The sequence below is a fragment of the Gekko japonicus genome, unplaced genomic scaffold (assembly GCF_001447785.1).
Source record: "Gekko japonicus isolate JY-2015 unplaced genomic scaffold, Gekko_japonicus_V1.1 scaffold1208, whole genome shotgun sequence".
NCBI lineage: Eukaryota > Metazoa > Chordata > Lepidosauria > Squamata > Gekkonidae > Gekko > Gekko japonicus.
Genome location: NW_015169208.1, coordinates 111,579 through 127,081, shown reverse-complemented (window position 1 = coordinate 127,081; position 15,503 = coordinate 111,579). Strand labels below are relative to the sequence as shown.

Genomic DNA, 15,503 nt, shown 5'->3' with positions numbered 1-15,503 from the left:
CATTCCAGAATGCTGGTCAAAATGAAAACAACATTTCCCCGTGGTTCTCAGAGTACCTGTATGCTATTGGCCATTCTTGTAGCAATACCTAGGTCTGAAGCCCTCTCTGCCACCCACTTCTCACTGGCAGATCAATTATTTTCCTCAGCCCAAGCTCTTGTGATTGGAGCCATGATTTCAGACTCTTCTCCAAAGCTAAGTTATAGTCAATACTATTATGATATTGAAGTTATCAGATCTTTTTTATTAATGAAAACATTTTATTATAAACATACCTATACAGGCATGTTTTAAGAATATAACAACAAGAAGATGGCACTGGCTTGCCTGCTGGAGCCGCAGCAGCCCTTGAACTGGGCCGGGTACTTTGGGCTGGGCGCCGGCTGTGAATTTCGGTTGCCCACGCTCGGGGCTTTCAGTGGAGGAGAAAAGGGGACGGAGACCACAGGGTTGCCCTTGTCCCTGGCCGCCCCTTGTCCCAGCACCGCCGCAGTGGATGCCAAGATCGAGCTCTTGCATGGGAATACTACTTTGGCCTTCAAGTTCCAGCATGGCGCGATTGTGGCGGTGGACTCACAGGCCATGGCGGGAGTCTACGTCACATCCCAGACTGTTAAGAAAGTCATCAAGATCAACCCTTACCTCCTGGGCACCATGGCTGGCGGGGCAGCAAATTGCAGCTTTTGGGAGCGACTGCTGACATGGCAGAGCCGCATCTATGAACTCCGCAACAAGGAGCGCATCTCGGTGGCCACTGCCTCCAAACTGCTGGCCAACATGGTGTATCAGTACAAGGGCATGGGGCTTTCTATGGGCACCATGATTTGTGGCTGGGACAAGCGAGGGCCAGGCCTGTACTACGTGGACAGTGAACGGAACCAGATCTCAGGCACAGTTTTCTCAGTGGGGTCTGGTTTCATCTATGCCTACGGGGTGATGGACCGGGGCTACTCTCCTGATCTCTCAGTTGAGGAAGCCTACGATCTGGCCTGTCATGCCATTTACCAGGCTATGTACCATGATGCCTACTCAGGCGGCACCATTAACCTCTACCACGTCCGCCAGGATGGCTGGATCCGTGTTTTCAGCGATGACATGGCCAAACTACATGAATCGTTCAGTGGCACTAGCACGGGGACAGTGGCATAAGCTAGAGGACCGTGGGGGAGAGGCTCAGAACTTGGCATCGTAGGGGTTGTTGGCAGCAGAGAACCTCCATATGTATAGAACAGGAGAGAGTGTGGTTTATCCATTAGGAAAAATGGGGTAGGGGTTAGCCAATGTGATAGAAGAAGAATTGGGCCCTCTGATCGGTGGGAGGGACAGCAGCAGGCCTCCAGTTTGTGGGCCACGTTTGTCTCATGCTTGTGGCTGGTGTTCCCTGTAGCAAAATATTAAACTTTTACTGTCCAAGCAAAAGAAGAAGAAAAGAAAAAGAATATAAGAACAAGAACAGCTGAACATGAAAAACCCAAGAAGTATAACATTATATGCAAGAATGCTAAACAAATACAGTTATAACCAGTGTTATGCATAAACAGTACACCAAGAATAAGTTGGAACAGTATAGTTATTAATAGAGAGATTTTTTTTAAAAAAACTCCCATTACAAAGGGGGAAAAACAAAATAGTAAACCATATTCATAGCCTCAAGACACCATAGTAGGAGGAGGTGATGAGGAATTTTCCTAGGAAATTATTTGATCTCAAATCCATTTATGTAGTTGTGACCATTCACCAGAGATAAATTGATGTTGAGACAGGAAGTATAAAATAGGGGACCACTTTACTTCAAAACAGAGCATCTTGGCTGAGTAAGATTTGTATTTATTTTGTCTTCAACAAGATCCATGAGAAAGTGATTTCATAATTTACGAAACCATATCATGACTGTGGGTGCTTTACTATCTTTCCAAGAGGAGGCAATTGCAGTTTTAGCAGAAACTAACATAATATTTATTGTAGTCTTGGAATGACCAAGTGGAGGACCTTTTGTCAAGTTATCAAGAAAGAGAGTTTCAGGAGTGAAAAAGACTTCTATCCCAGTAATAGATTTAATATGAGAGAGAATCGCAGTCCAGAAACATTGAAGTTTTGCACAGTCCCACCAACAGTGAGCAAATGTACCAATTTGTTTACAGCCCTTCCAGCAATACGGTGATTGTGAGGGGGAAATGAAGGAAAGTTAGTGTGATGTGGCATACCAGTGTGTCATGAGTTTGAATGTCTGTAAACTGACTGATATGACTGATGGTTTAAAATAAGAAGAATTCTAAATATCAGTCCAAATCTCCTCGGTGAGAGAAGCTTTGCAATCCTTCTGCCATGCAAGTTGGTAAGGGAGAGTTTTGGGGCAGTGATCCTTCAAGAGTAAAGCATAAAGACCAGAAATTAAACTCCTGTTCTGTGTTTCAGTTTTGGAGAATAAATTCCAGTTCAGTCAGAGGATTTGTGAAAAGAGAAAACAATTGAAGATGGGTATACATATGATTCAATTGCATGTATATAAAGGATTTTCTCTCTCTCTCTGGTAATCCACCACCACCTGACCTTTGCAGGAATTACCCACTGGGAGGGTAAGGACTCCCAGCTTCCCTTCCAGGTTCTGAGGCCTTGCCTCTGGGTCTCCTGCTGTCCAGGGGGTCATTTACTGCCTTGTGTACCCCTGGAGGAAAATGGCTCAAAAATGATGGTCACAGTCACAGAACAGACCGCAAAAAGAAGGAAGAAACTGTGAGGTAACTGCGCTAGAAAATATTTCAATAACAATCACAAATTTATACCAAAATGTGTACAGAAAATCATATAAATGCACAAGACAGTAGAAAATGGTGTGACAATGGTCCGTAAGGCATTATACAAGCACTTTGCCCTAGGAACATTCTTTCAGAGAATTTCTTGCAACTAAGTTATGATACATCGGTGAATATTAATGAAATTTTTGATACCTACTTGTTGAAATGACAGACCAAGAGTTGCTGTATGTAAGGCTTTCATCCACTTTCGGAAGAAGAATAGTATCGAAACGATAGAACATTCCGGAGACCATCGTCACACCATTTTCTACTGTCTTGTGCATTTATATGATTTTCTGTACACATTTTTGTATAATTTTGTGATTGTTATTGAAATATTTTCTAGCGCAGTTACCTCACAGTTTCTTCCTTCTTTTTGTGGTCTCCCCTGGAGGAAAAGCCACTTGCCGACTGACTGCCTCCCTGCAGCATTCCTTTTAAAATAGCATGTCTATGTGCTACAGAGAACCACTACCAGCACCCAAAGTTATGATGTATTTATTAAAAAGAAAATGTTCATAGGCATACTTTTAGCACAGCACCAGACTGAGCAAGAGATTCAAAAGAAATGGGTAAATGGCAGTTCCTCTTTTTCCCTCTCTCTATACATGCCCTATCAGATGTTAAAATATAGGACAGACTCCTTAGCTTAGGTAATTATAGATCTCTACAGAGTTTCCTACCTTGAAATTTTCTTCAGCTCCTCAGGCCAGCACATGATCAATGGCTGCCCCCTCCAGCCTGCAGTTAAAAGTTCTGCCTGCTCTAATTGACTTTGCACCCAAGAGGACTACCTCCATGCTCCCCTGAGTTTTATCACCTCTCTTTTCCCCACACACTGACCAAGTCAGGCCAGGTCAGAGAGTTTTTCCTGAAGTCTCCAGAATTTTCCTTCCTGAAGTCTCTCTAGTATTTAATTCCTCCAAATCTCTGTTTCCTGCTTGGAGGGGGGGGGCTTGACCATCCATTTGTCTAGACCTATTAGCATTTGTAGGAAGGTGGGCTGAGGTAAGTCTGGAAAGCAATTGAACTGACTTCTCCCCTTCCTGCTTGTTCTCTGCTTGTTCTTTTAATAGAATGAAGCTTTTGCTCATTTCAAACCCCCTAAGAAAAAATGCATTTCTTCACACAAGCTATTGCACTGAGAACAAAGGAACGCTGTACACAGCTCTGTCTTTATCTCACTAGGTTCACTAAGGCTGTAGTGGCACCCGTTATGTTCCCTGACAATGTCAGTGTTGTCCCTTCTACCACATGATGCTCAGAGAGTGTTTTGACTAGGACGATACGTCTTTGCAGCTTGGTTAGTTCAAAAAATTGATTTTTCACATGAATATCCAGAAGGCAAATCTATTCAGATTACTCTGTAAAACACGGTGTGCTTAGTCAATTTTTGTTATTGATTGCACTGTGTTTAGTTTAATGTGTCAAGCCTTTGAGTATTACAACTTACTTCACGGTTCATTCTTTATGCCTCTGGAAATCCGTCTTTTTAATTGCAAAACAAACAACCAAAAAGTCTGCAGCATACTGTGTAGTGTGAATACAGATAAATCTAAGCTGCAAATTTTGGATACAAATCTAAATTTATGACCCTGTGCTGCAGTGGATTAATGCAAGTCATCCACTGATGAATTATAAATTGACAGTGATTGACTAGAAAAGAGATCTTGGGGTTGTGGTGAAGAGAACACCTCAACAAAATATTGACTCAGTGTGCAAAAGAAAATTCTGTCCTGGAGATTATTAGGAAAGGAAATAATGGTAATGTCCTTGCACAAATGCTGCCAGAGCCTCTCTGAGGTCAAAAGAGGACTGGGTCAGTTTAATTTTTGAAAGTCTTATTGTCTTCTTTCAGTCCTGTCAGGGTTTCTCTAAAACCATATGTATAATCTCATTTGGAAATAACAACACAATTTCCTGTGAATGTGAGGCCTTGGCCAAATGACCCTGCTCCTCTGATAGGCCCTGAATACTGCCTCATTTGGAATACTCTGGACAGTTTCAGTCACCCCATCTCCAAAAGGTTTCAGAAGGGCATCCAAATGATCCAGAGTTTAGAATACCCCCCTTGCAAGAAAATGCTAAACAGTTCGTCTTTTTTAGTCTAGAAAGGAAATTGTAAAGGGCAAATGCCATGGATATTTATTATGGACTATTTAGAAGAAGTGTATAGAAAGTTCTTTCTGCACAAAATGCTAGATCTCAGAGCCATCCAATAAAATGGATTGGCGGTAGACTAAAGACCGACTAATGAACAAAATCCATAATTAACTTATGGAACTCACTTTCCATGTGATACTTTTAAAAAGAACTTGGATAAATCCATGGATAATAAGCCTATCAATGGCTATCAGCCATGTTGGCTAAATTGGATCACCATATTCTGAATGCCAGTTGCCAGGGATCAGCAACAGGGAGAAAGCTTGAGCATCTGTGCTCCTACCATGGGCATTCTGGGGCATCTGATCAGCCACTGTGGGCGACAGAACATTAGACTCAAAGGACCATCGGTCTCATCCAGAAGGTTTTCTCTTATGCTCTTAAACCAGTGGTTTCTTTCAAGTTTCCTACCTTTTCTAACTGATGAAGTGGTGGAGGATTGCTACATATGAGGCATTTCCTGATTGTGAAGAAATAGGAGAATGCCAATCATTTTCTGTAATCCCATGTATTAGTTGAATATTTTATAGAAGTCAAATGGATTTATTGGCTTACTTCCAAATAAAGGTGTCAGGATTACACTGACACTATGCAAACAGTTTTATTGACATTAATTTACATCAAATATGGACTGATTGCTTTGTTCAGGAACTGCAAATGTTATTATTCATACATCCTAATTGTTACACTTACCAAGGTCTACAGAAAAAGATGTCACTTGCATGATAGCACCACTCTTTAGTTTATGTTCATGGAGGTCATATCTGCACTTTTACCTTCTTTTGAACAGTTCTAAAGGAATGTTCTAAAGGAATATCAACATGTGAAGTCATCAGAAGAGTCAGTATAGCTATCAGAGTGACAGGCTAGTCCAAATTACCTGACAAATTTGGAAATGAGTTGGTTTGGTGTCTTTCTGACCCAACTTGCATATCCTACAGCCAGAAAGTAGCAGTGGGGAACTTATTTCCCAAACAACTCAGGACCCTGGGGACGTTTCAAGTTGGGAAAATGACACTGCGAGAAAGCTAAAGCAACTTCTCCTTCCCCTGCACCATAGTCTATATCCTATTTATCATCATACATCTAGGAGTTAGGATCTCAGAGATCCAGGTTCAAATCCCCACATGGTCATGGAACTCATTGGGAGACCTTGGGCCAATCAGTCTCTCTCAGCCAAGCTTACAAGACTAGGTTGGTGTGAGAAGAAAATTAGGAAGGAAGACCATGCATGCTACTCTGAATTTCTTGGCAATATACTAGATAGATCTGCTGTGCTAGATGTACTAGATAGATATGCTGCTGCTAAACACTGAGAGAGCAATCCTAAACAGGTCTACTCAGAATTGTACTCAGGTCTATTCATTGGTGCTTACTCCCAGGAAAGTGTTCTTAGCGTTGCACTGTGAGTATTTAACCAAGGAACTTTCACATAGGACTTAAAAAAAAAAAAATCCCCTGAAGGCAGGGTAGCTTTATTATTTTTTGTTACACCTACAGACTAACAAAAAAGAAAAGGGAAAGGGAAAAGTACCCCAGGATAAAAGGACAGTAAATTAAACCCACACTATGACTAAAAATCCAAGAGGGAAGATCCTTAACAGTTAGTATTCAGTTAGTATTAAAACTTATAACTTTTCGTTTAAATCAATGAATTAAAGAATTAGTCAGTCCATGTTAGTATTTAATCCAGCTTCTCATGTGTGCACCGAGTCTCTTTCATCATCTTCATCATTTGCGAGTCTTTATTTTATAAAGAGTTACTTTGGTCCTCTATGTCGCAATTCATATGTCTCTCTGACCGAAACACCTCCCGCTGCACCTTGGTCTTCATCCGTATCTTCTACAATGCCTGCTCCACCGTCTCCTTCCTGTTGTTCCTCTTCCTTCGATCTGAAATGCCATTTCAACCATTCTTCCGCTTTTAAAACCGAGTCGATTTTCTCCCTTTTATCTCTGTATTTGAACACGACACCTTCAGGAAAAATCCAAGAATACGAAATTTGGTTGATCTGCAGGGTTGAAATCAGATCTTTATACGCTTTCCTTTTCTGACGAACCTCAAATGGAGTGTCCTTTAGGACCCTGATGACTGCTGTTCCCAGCTGCAGGGGACTTGCCGCTGTTGCTTTAAGGATATCTTCCCTAGTCTGTCTTCTGAGAAACTTGATGACAATTTCGCCCAGCAGGTTGTTCCGCTTAATATATTTTGAGTATGACCTCAATTTCCGATTCTGCTTCTGCCGTTGACACCCCCACCGCCGACGCGATGAGCTCTGCCATCATCTTTTTCAAGTTTTCTCCTTGCGATTCAGCAATCCCCTGAAACCTGAGCATCTTATTTGCTTTTTCCATTTGCAAGTTCAGCAATCTTCTTTCCTGAAAGTCTTGCCTCTGTTCCAACAGACCAATCTTCTTTTTGACTTTCTTGGTATCGTGTACAGTCTCTCTACGTTTTTCTTCTGCCTGTACCGATCTCTTGGTTAGCTCGGCTATTTGCTGTTGCTGCTTTGCCAGGCTCTGGTTTGAAGCGGTCATCTGTTGGTTAATACCATCGAGCCTTTCGTTTATGGGCTTGAGCAGTTCCGATAGAATGGAGAACACGTCACCCATCTCTTCTGGCCTCGAACTTTGACCGACTCGCCCTGCTAATCTGCCTGGTTTTCCTCGCGTGCCGGCCATTTTTAACTTTGTTTACACTAGAGGAACCTCTTTCACCCTTCTTCAAAAAATGTCTGTTTTTCTTCGCAAACACAGCTAAGTCTCTTGCACACTTTAACGTTTCTCTTCTCTCCTCCCCCCTCCGTTTATATCACACAGTTCGTTTGTTTACATCCGGGATTCCTTCCTGACGCCGCTTCCCGTTGGGGGGGGAGAACTCACTTTTAAAACTTTTCCGCTTGGCTCCTTCTCCAATTCATTGCCGGTCTGTACACAGACCCCTTGTAGCTTCGCTAATTTGCTGATCTTCTCTGCTTGTCCCGGTCGGCATTGGTTATACTCAGTTTAAAACTGAGCCTCACAGTGGACGGACCGATTGGGGCAAAAAGGAGTGCCTCAATTCTCTGGCATTGCGCCATCGAAGAGGTCGCCCCCCCAGCTCCCCCGGCTTGGAGCCTATAGCTAAGGCTCACCTGGGGGTGCCACTTGAGGTGGCACCCCTCCAATCCCACTGGAGCGTGGATCACCTCCCCAAAGGTAGGGGAGAGCGTCCAACATCGCCGAGCCACAGACCGGAAGTCGCTTTCACATAGGACTTTTGAGGGGGAGGGAATGCAAAAATTGCATAAGACCAAGAAGCCAGGTGTCTGCTAAAACTCTTGCTGTAAAATTGCCTGGAGTTTTTTTTTTAGAGACTGAAGATAAACCTACTAGTATCTGAAGTTCCGCTCCATGCAAGAGCATGGGAACTGAATGTTTTCCAAAGTGTTTGTCTGCAGCTGAACAAATCAATGCAGCATTGTTGGCATTATTGCATGCACAACTATATAGTGCTTTCTATCTGCTGCCACCCCCACCCCATCCTTGCTGGGATTGCTGACACCATTTCCAGCTGAGAAGTATGGTGTTAAAGAAAACAATAATGTTATTTTTGATGTAAGACAGTTTTGGTATCTCTGTGTGCCTAATGGAGACATTACTTGACAAAACAGAGCTCTTACACTTTGCTTTTAGTTATTTGGGTTTGTTTATGTGGGATGCTTTTTAGTTTTATTTGCATTATGTATTATGTTTTTAAACTGAGATGTTCATGTTTTAACTGTTGTTAATGTTTGGTAATATTTTGGCTGTTGTTAGCCATCTTGAACCTGCCTGGCAGTGAGAGGTAGCATATAAATTTAATAAATAAATAAAATGATTACAAATAAATAAATTGATAAATGGCTTCCATACTGTCCAGATCAATCAGTTCATTCATGTGTGTTCTCACATGGTCTCATAAGAGTTGTAGATTGCCCCAGTTGAAAAAAAATGTTTTAAAAACCTAGGTCTGAAAGATGCACCTTGGGACTTGTTATACTAGCGATACAGTATTCCAGTCCTGGTACATGATGCTTGGATAGACAACTAAAAAGAAAAAAAGCCAGACTCTCTTGGTCTATTTTCTTTTAAAACTGGACAAACATTCCCACTCCACCATTTTTCTGCTTCTGTGGTAGATGCTGTTATCATATCTTGCTTCTTACTTGACCCGCTTATGACTCTTTCTCTAAAGAAGAATATGTGACCACTGGTGGATTTCCTGTCTTCCAGGTCTCCTCCCTAGTCAGCATCTACATATGCCACTAGCTTAAGGCTGTCATTGGCTGGTAATTTCAGCTAAAGGTCTGCAGTACCCTTAAGGTGTTTACAAGTGTCTTAACTGCATTCCAGTCTTTGCTTGTTGGTCTGGTCTGGTCAGTGTGCTAATGTAAGATGTTTACAGAGGATTTCATGATACCTGTTGTTGGTAGGTTGCTGTTGGGTGTCATCTCATTGTTTGATGTAACGTACTTCTATTGGAGTTTGTGCAGAATTGGCTCTTTCCCGAATCCAGAATGAAATTAGCAGTCTCTTTTTCTAAAGAAGCAGTGGGAATCTGGTGTTTATATTCATGCTTTGTGGGGGTTGGGTTGCTTTTATGACCCTTTTCATGTTTGGTGCTGGGACACTCAATCACTTTATGGCTGATGCCTCCACAATTGAAACATTTCAGCTCAACTTTCTTGCCAGGCATAGGAAGAGTTTCCTCCCTCCCTCTTTTTTCTCTGAATGGTTCTCTTGGCAACAAATTTCTTTTTTGATTGCTCTGGTTCCCCTGCATTGCCAACCCTTCTGATCTTCCTCTTGCACTCCCATCAAGAACCTTGCTCTTTTAAACAAGTCTTATAAGGAAACATTTCTGGCTAGTCATTAACATGTCTCCCCAAGGTTCTACAGTGTTCAGATTCCTGCATTATTTCTGTGACAGCTTTATCAAATGCCAGATTCTCGTTCAATTCTAAATAGGTTACAACATGGTCATAGTTTACAGGTAAAGTTAGAAGCCGAGTAGCTACTTTTCTCTGCTCATCCAAAAAATATTCTACAGTCCTGCAGTTCTGCATACAAATTTGTCAATTTACTGACATAAGATCTAAAGCAATCTTCCTCTTTGAATTGCATAGCCATTAGCTTTTGGTGCAAAGCATAGTGGGAGGTCCAGCCCTTTCTTTGATGGGATGCCAGTAGAGATTAATACATTTGTTTACCTGTTTGCAAATCTCCAATTTGAGGAGATTGAGGAGATTGAGGAGATGTCAGGAGTCTTTTTGTTTTCTTTGTGCAGGAGACAAAAATACAACAAAATTAATTTCATACCTTCTAGCAATAGTAAGAATTTTAATTGCAAAAAAATGAGAAAACAATCAGCCCCTACATCACAAATGTGGCAAAATAAATTATGGGGACATTTCATTTTAAGTAAAATTATGTGCCAATCAATCATGCCTAATTGGGTTATCCACCAAAAAAGAAATTTCAAACTTTTCTGGTTTCCTGTGATAGAATACTTAGCAGAAAAGGAGATAGTCCCCAACAACCCACGTTATCAAGATTTAATATTATTTTGATATTTAAGATTAATAAAGTATAATACCTTCATTTTGTATCAAAGTGAAATTTATATTAAAAAAAACCTTTTTAAAGGCACTGTGGATTGTTATATGTATGTAGTAAAAAAGAAATTAATAGCAATAAAAAAGAGTCCTTGTGCTTTCAAATCTTTCTTTCTCCAAGCCCTTTTGGTCACTGTCTTCATTGTCCTAGGGAGGATCCTGCTCCAGGAGTTCCTCAAATTCATCCACACAAAGGGCCAGTTTCAAATCAGTGTGCCACTCTGAAAAAGTTTCTGGAGTCAAGATAACTAATAGTAGCTTCCCCTCTACATACACTGATTGGGCCATGGACTTTTCCCTATCTCTCCTTTTACTCTGCTCCATTTAGCAAGCACACATTTCCCCCTTCTTTGTTAAACTGCACAAGAGCTGTCCTCTTTGTTCCAGCCGCTGGAGGCAAATGTAACTCTTTCTAGGCCACAATAACCTGGTAGATTCACTGGTATGGTATAGCCATGAATCTCTGTTAGGTAGCAGGGCGCACTAGGCTTACACGCAGCAGCAGCTTCTTGGTGTGCTAGCAATGTGACAGAGTTACACGGAGCCTTTTGTCAGTTTCAAACTAATAAGAGTCCTTTATTTAGGGAACTCCATTCTAGATAGTATAGGATGAGCGACAGGGATAGAAGCTATCTAGCTATGACAGATGCAGATGCAAAATGCATGTCCTGCATCTATGGTGTCAAAGATGGAGTGTGTTCCTTCTTTGTGTGTGTGTGTGTGTGTGTGTGTGTGTGTGTGTGTGTGAGAGAGAGAGAGAGAGAGAGAGAGAGAGAGAGAGAGAGAGAGGTCTTGTCCCTATGAATAGCATTCTTCTACAAAAATCCCTTCTATCTATCTAAATCTATGGTGCTGTCTCTGAAGCCTGAGGCAGGAGACAGCACACAGTCCTCCACTTCCAACATTTTTTATGACAAGAGTTTTCATGACTCTCTGTTCCCATGTGCTGTAAAATTAATTTACCTGGAAAACTAACATACTTGCTACTGTTGTTTTTTTTCCTCCACCAGTGATTTCTTAATTTATAAACCAATCAGTTCCTGTATTTGTAAACCAATCATATCCCCATGAGGATGTGGGGCATCAGGATGTGTTTTAATCGTTTATGAACAAGTATAAATTAGGTTAGTAATATAGCAAGAAATAATGTTCAAAGCCTGAGTCATTACCTGGGGATTGATGACCAGCTGGGAGAATGGGTAGTCCCAGGATGTAATCAGAGGTACTGCTATCCTTTTATTAGAGATTTGTTTGTTTGCTTTTAATTACAGGCAAAATGGTTTGATGTCTCATGGCATGACATTAATAGAAAGGAGAATAGTCATTCTGCAGAATATTTCCACCTACGTTACATGATTTTTGCACTAGATCTGTTTCACTGAATCCATCAATTTTACCTAATCCAAACTATGTTTACTTTGAAGTAATTCTGTTATTTCCAGGTAGGCATTCCTAAGGGTTGAAATCCAGAGATAGGCAGATATCATTAAAATGAAGCACACAGTCATCTACAATCCCTTTGAAACCAATAGGACTTATGTGCTTAACCAATTTTCTCTGGCTCGTGCATTTTGATTAAATAACTTATTAAACTCCATAGGACCCCTGGCAGTGAGCAAAAAATGAAGTACACACCTTGGCAGCATCACATGTTGTTATCATGAGATATTTCAAGCAGAGATGAAAAAAATATTTGCAGCAATGTTAATTTCCATGAAATTTAACTGCACTGAATAATTTCATTTTGAATATCATATGGTTTAGGCGTTTCAGAAGTCACATTCTCACAGACTTCACTGCAAGAAGCACAATTTGAAACTGGACAAAATGGATAAAATATCCAAATGAACGACAGCCTGGTCAAACCATAAATGGAAATTTGCTGAAGCACACCTCAGTAATATTTTCTGTCAGATCATGTGTTATCATCCTGTTCAGTCACAACTGAGGGCTGGTTGACATATGCATGGATGTCACTTGATATATCATTGTTCAACCTCTGATTATAAGCAGTTCCATAGATGATAATTCCTTCTGAAATGAAGGTTCCCTGAAGAATTTAAAATTACTTTAGGTCAGGATAAAAATTCTATCATTCAGACCTATGAGTCATCAATAGACACGAGCATATGTTTCTGTTTAAAATTTCTTTGTATATCTGTATATTTCATTGCCAAGGGCTGGCCCCTATGCAAACAGGCAAATCTACACCTTTGGGCAAGCCACAGTGTTCTGAAAACCTGTGAGAACTCCGAGGTTCACAGAACGATCTGACTTTTTAAAAGGGTGTGGCAAGAAGTTGGGAACCAGAAATGTGGGACAGAAAATGGGATTCATTTCTTCTGTTAATGGTTTTAGTTTTTGTCATCTTTGTTATTTGTTTTGCGCAGTCATTTGTATTTTCAACTCTGTAAATTTAATTTGCCTGGCTATTAATTTGGCTGGCAGGGCTCTAACAAGGTCTGTACATGGTTAGCAGGAATATACCAGTTATGAGGGAGAACACACCCTGAGGAACCTGAAGGGTGATGGCTGATTGGCCCAAGGGGAATTGGTGACAGGACTTTATGCAGGAGGCCAACATCTCTGAACTCTAAGAGTGGCTGACCTGGAGAGAAGGCATGTGTTCTTCCATACTTTTTAGCACAGTTCTTTATGTGCAAGTGGTGAAAGGTACAGCACAGACATGGCTTGTGCTGATATCTGAACCAGGGTGAGGTAGCATCCCATAGGAAGGTGGATCTCCTGAGCTGCACTTCCAAGGCAGAGTTGGGGAAGGTTTGGGGTTTGGTAGAAAGTGATGGCGAACCTAAACAGTGTGATAAAAAGTAGAGACGTCACCCTGCCAACAAAAGTCCACATGGTCAAAGCAATGGTATTCCCAGTAGTCATGTATGGCTGCAAGAGTTGGACCATAAGGAAGGCCGAGCGCCGAAGAATAGATTCTTTTGAACTATAGTGCTGGAGAAGACTCTTGAGAGTCCCTTGGACTGCAAGAAGATCAAATCAGTCAATCCTAAAAGAAATCAACCCTGACAGTTCCCTGGAAGGCCAGATAATGAAACTGAAGTTCAAATACTTTGGCCACCGAATGAGAAGGGAGCACTCACTGGAGAAGACCCTAATGTTGGGAAAGACTGAAGGTCAAAGAAGACAGGGACAGCAAAGGATGAGATGGTTAGACAGTGTCATAGATGCAACAAACATGAAATTGAGCAAACTTCAGAGGACGGTGGAAGACAGGAAGGCCTGGCGTGATCTGGTCCATGGGGTCGCGAAGAGTCGGACTCGACTGTGTGACTGAACAACAACAACAACAGATTGGATGTTAATAAAGCCAGCCCTAATATATCCCTAGTCTAAGTCTTGTATCTTGATTGGGGGCAAATGACCAGTGCTCAGATGCCAGATGAGAATGTTCATATCCTCACAGAATTAGATGGGGGCTATATCATCCACACACTTGTGACAATACAACCCAACTCCCTGTACAATCTCTCCCAATAGTTTCATATAAACATTTAAAGAGCACAGGAAACTACATGGAACTTTGTAAGGCTCTATGTTAAAGGCCACTGGGTTTAGCAGCAGTATAGCAGTATCACTTTCTGGAATCCATCTTGCAAAGAACACTGGTACCACCATAGAACTGTGTCTCCCAACTCCATTTCTCTCAGCTGCTTTAGAAGAATACTTCTATCAATGGTACTGAAAGCCCCAAGAGGCCCAACAGATAGGGAGCTATTCCCCTCGTTTTTGGTGTAAACCACCCACCACAGGTTATTTCAGCCCCCAAACCAGATTGAAAGCTAGGCTGTAAAATGATCTAGACCTGGATAGCCATGATTCTGAGGTGCACTATGTGCTGTTGAATGCGGAACATGATGTGTAATATACATACAATATTCTACAATGCATTTAATCTCCTCTGTGATAATACTTGCTTCTGCGGCTAGGTGCCTGAAATGTGAGATAGCAGCAAGAGGAAAGATGGTAATGTTAGTAAAACAAAGGATTTGTGTGTGTGCGTGTATATGCTTGACTGTTGCTTTCTATCTTACCCATGATGTCAAGTGAAAGCTACACAGGTCAGAAATGTTGTAACCAAACAATGAGCTGAGCGTGATTCTGTACGAACAGCTGTTAGTTGCTTCCTGAGCCAATGCTTTAACAGTACGAAAAACAAACTTTCCCAACACTTGACTGCTACTTGTCCAGTAGGTGTGTTTTTTGTCAATCTTTCCATGTTTTGTACTTGAACACATAATGCTGCAAACGAAAAGCCTACAATTATAACTAAGCCTTGAACAACAACAAAAAAGGTCTCTGCAACTTATATTTTACTCATCATAACCCTGGCATCTAGTCATCATGCTCAACAATTTATGTGACATGGGATTGAGTGGGAAGACAGCCTGTAAAGGGGCACGGAATCTGTCATTTAGTAAAAGCTTACGTGAGAGCAGGAAACATTGATCCAGACAGAATGAAATGAAGTGTGTACCTAGTGTAATTATTTTAGATGTGTGTATGCAGTTCCTGATGCACATGAAAGCCCCAGCTAACTGTTCCCAGGGCAGTTCCAGTAGAGAGTATAGCTGCTGGCACCTCCCCAGTCAAACGGTTCAGCCCCCTCCCACTTCATACCACCTACAGCCAACCCAATCATCATATGAAAGCAAATCATATGACTTGCCTAAATCCACAGACCTCCAAGAGGATCAGAGACCAGTGCTCCCTCCAAACTGTGGAGTCTTGTGAACAAAAATTCTACTTAGTGAGCTACTGGCATTAAAGTTGTGAGTGAACACTTTGGCTACTGCATAAATTAGTTTGCTCTGGAGCCATCCTTCCTGAGCTAAGACAAAAATGTGTGAGCTGGAGGCTAAAAACTGTGAGCTAGCTCACA

At 41.5% G+C, this 15,503-nt stretch overlaps 1 pseudogene; it reads left to right on the top strand.

Moving 5' to 3' along the window:
• The first annotated feature begins 312 nt into the window (after positions 1-312).
• On the top strand, positions 313-1,149 carry LOC107114768 (annotated as a pseudogene).
• The last annotated feature ends 14,354 nt before the right edge of the window (positions 1,150-15,503 follow it).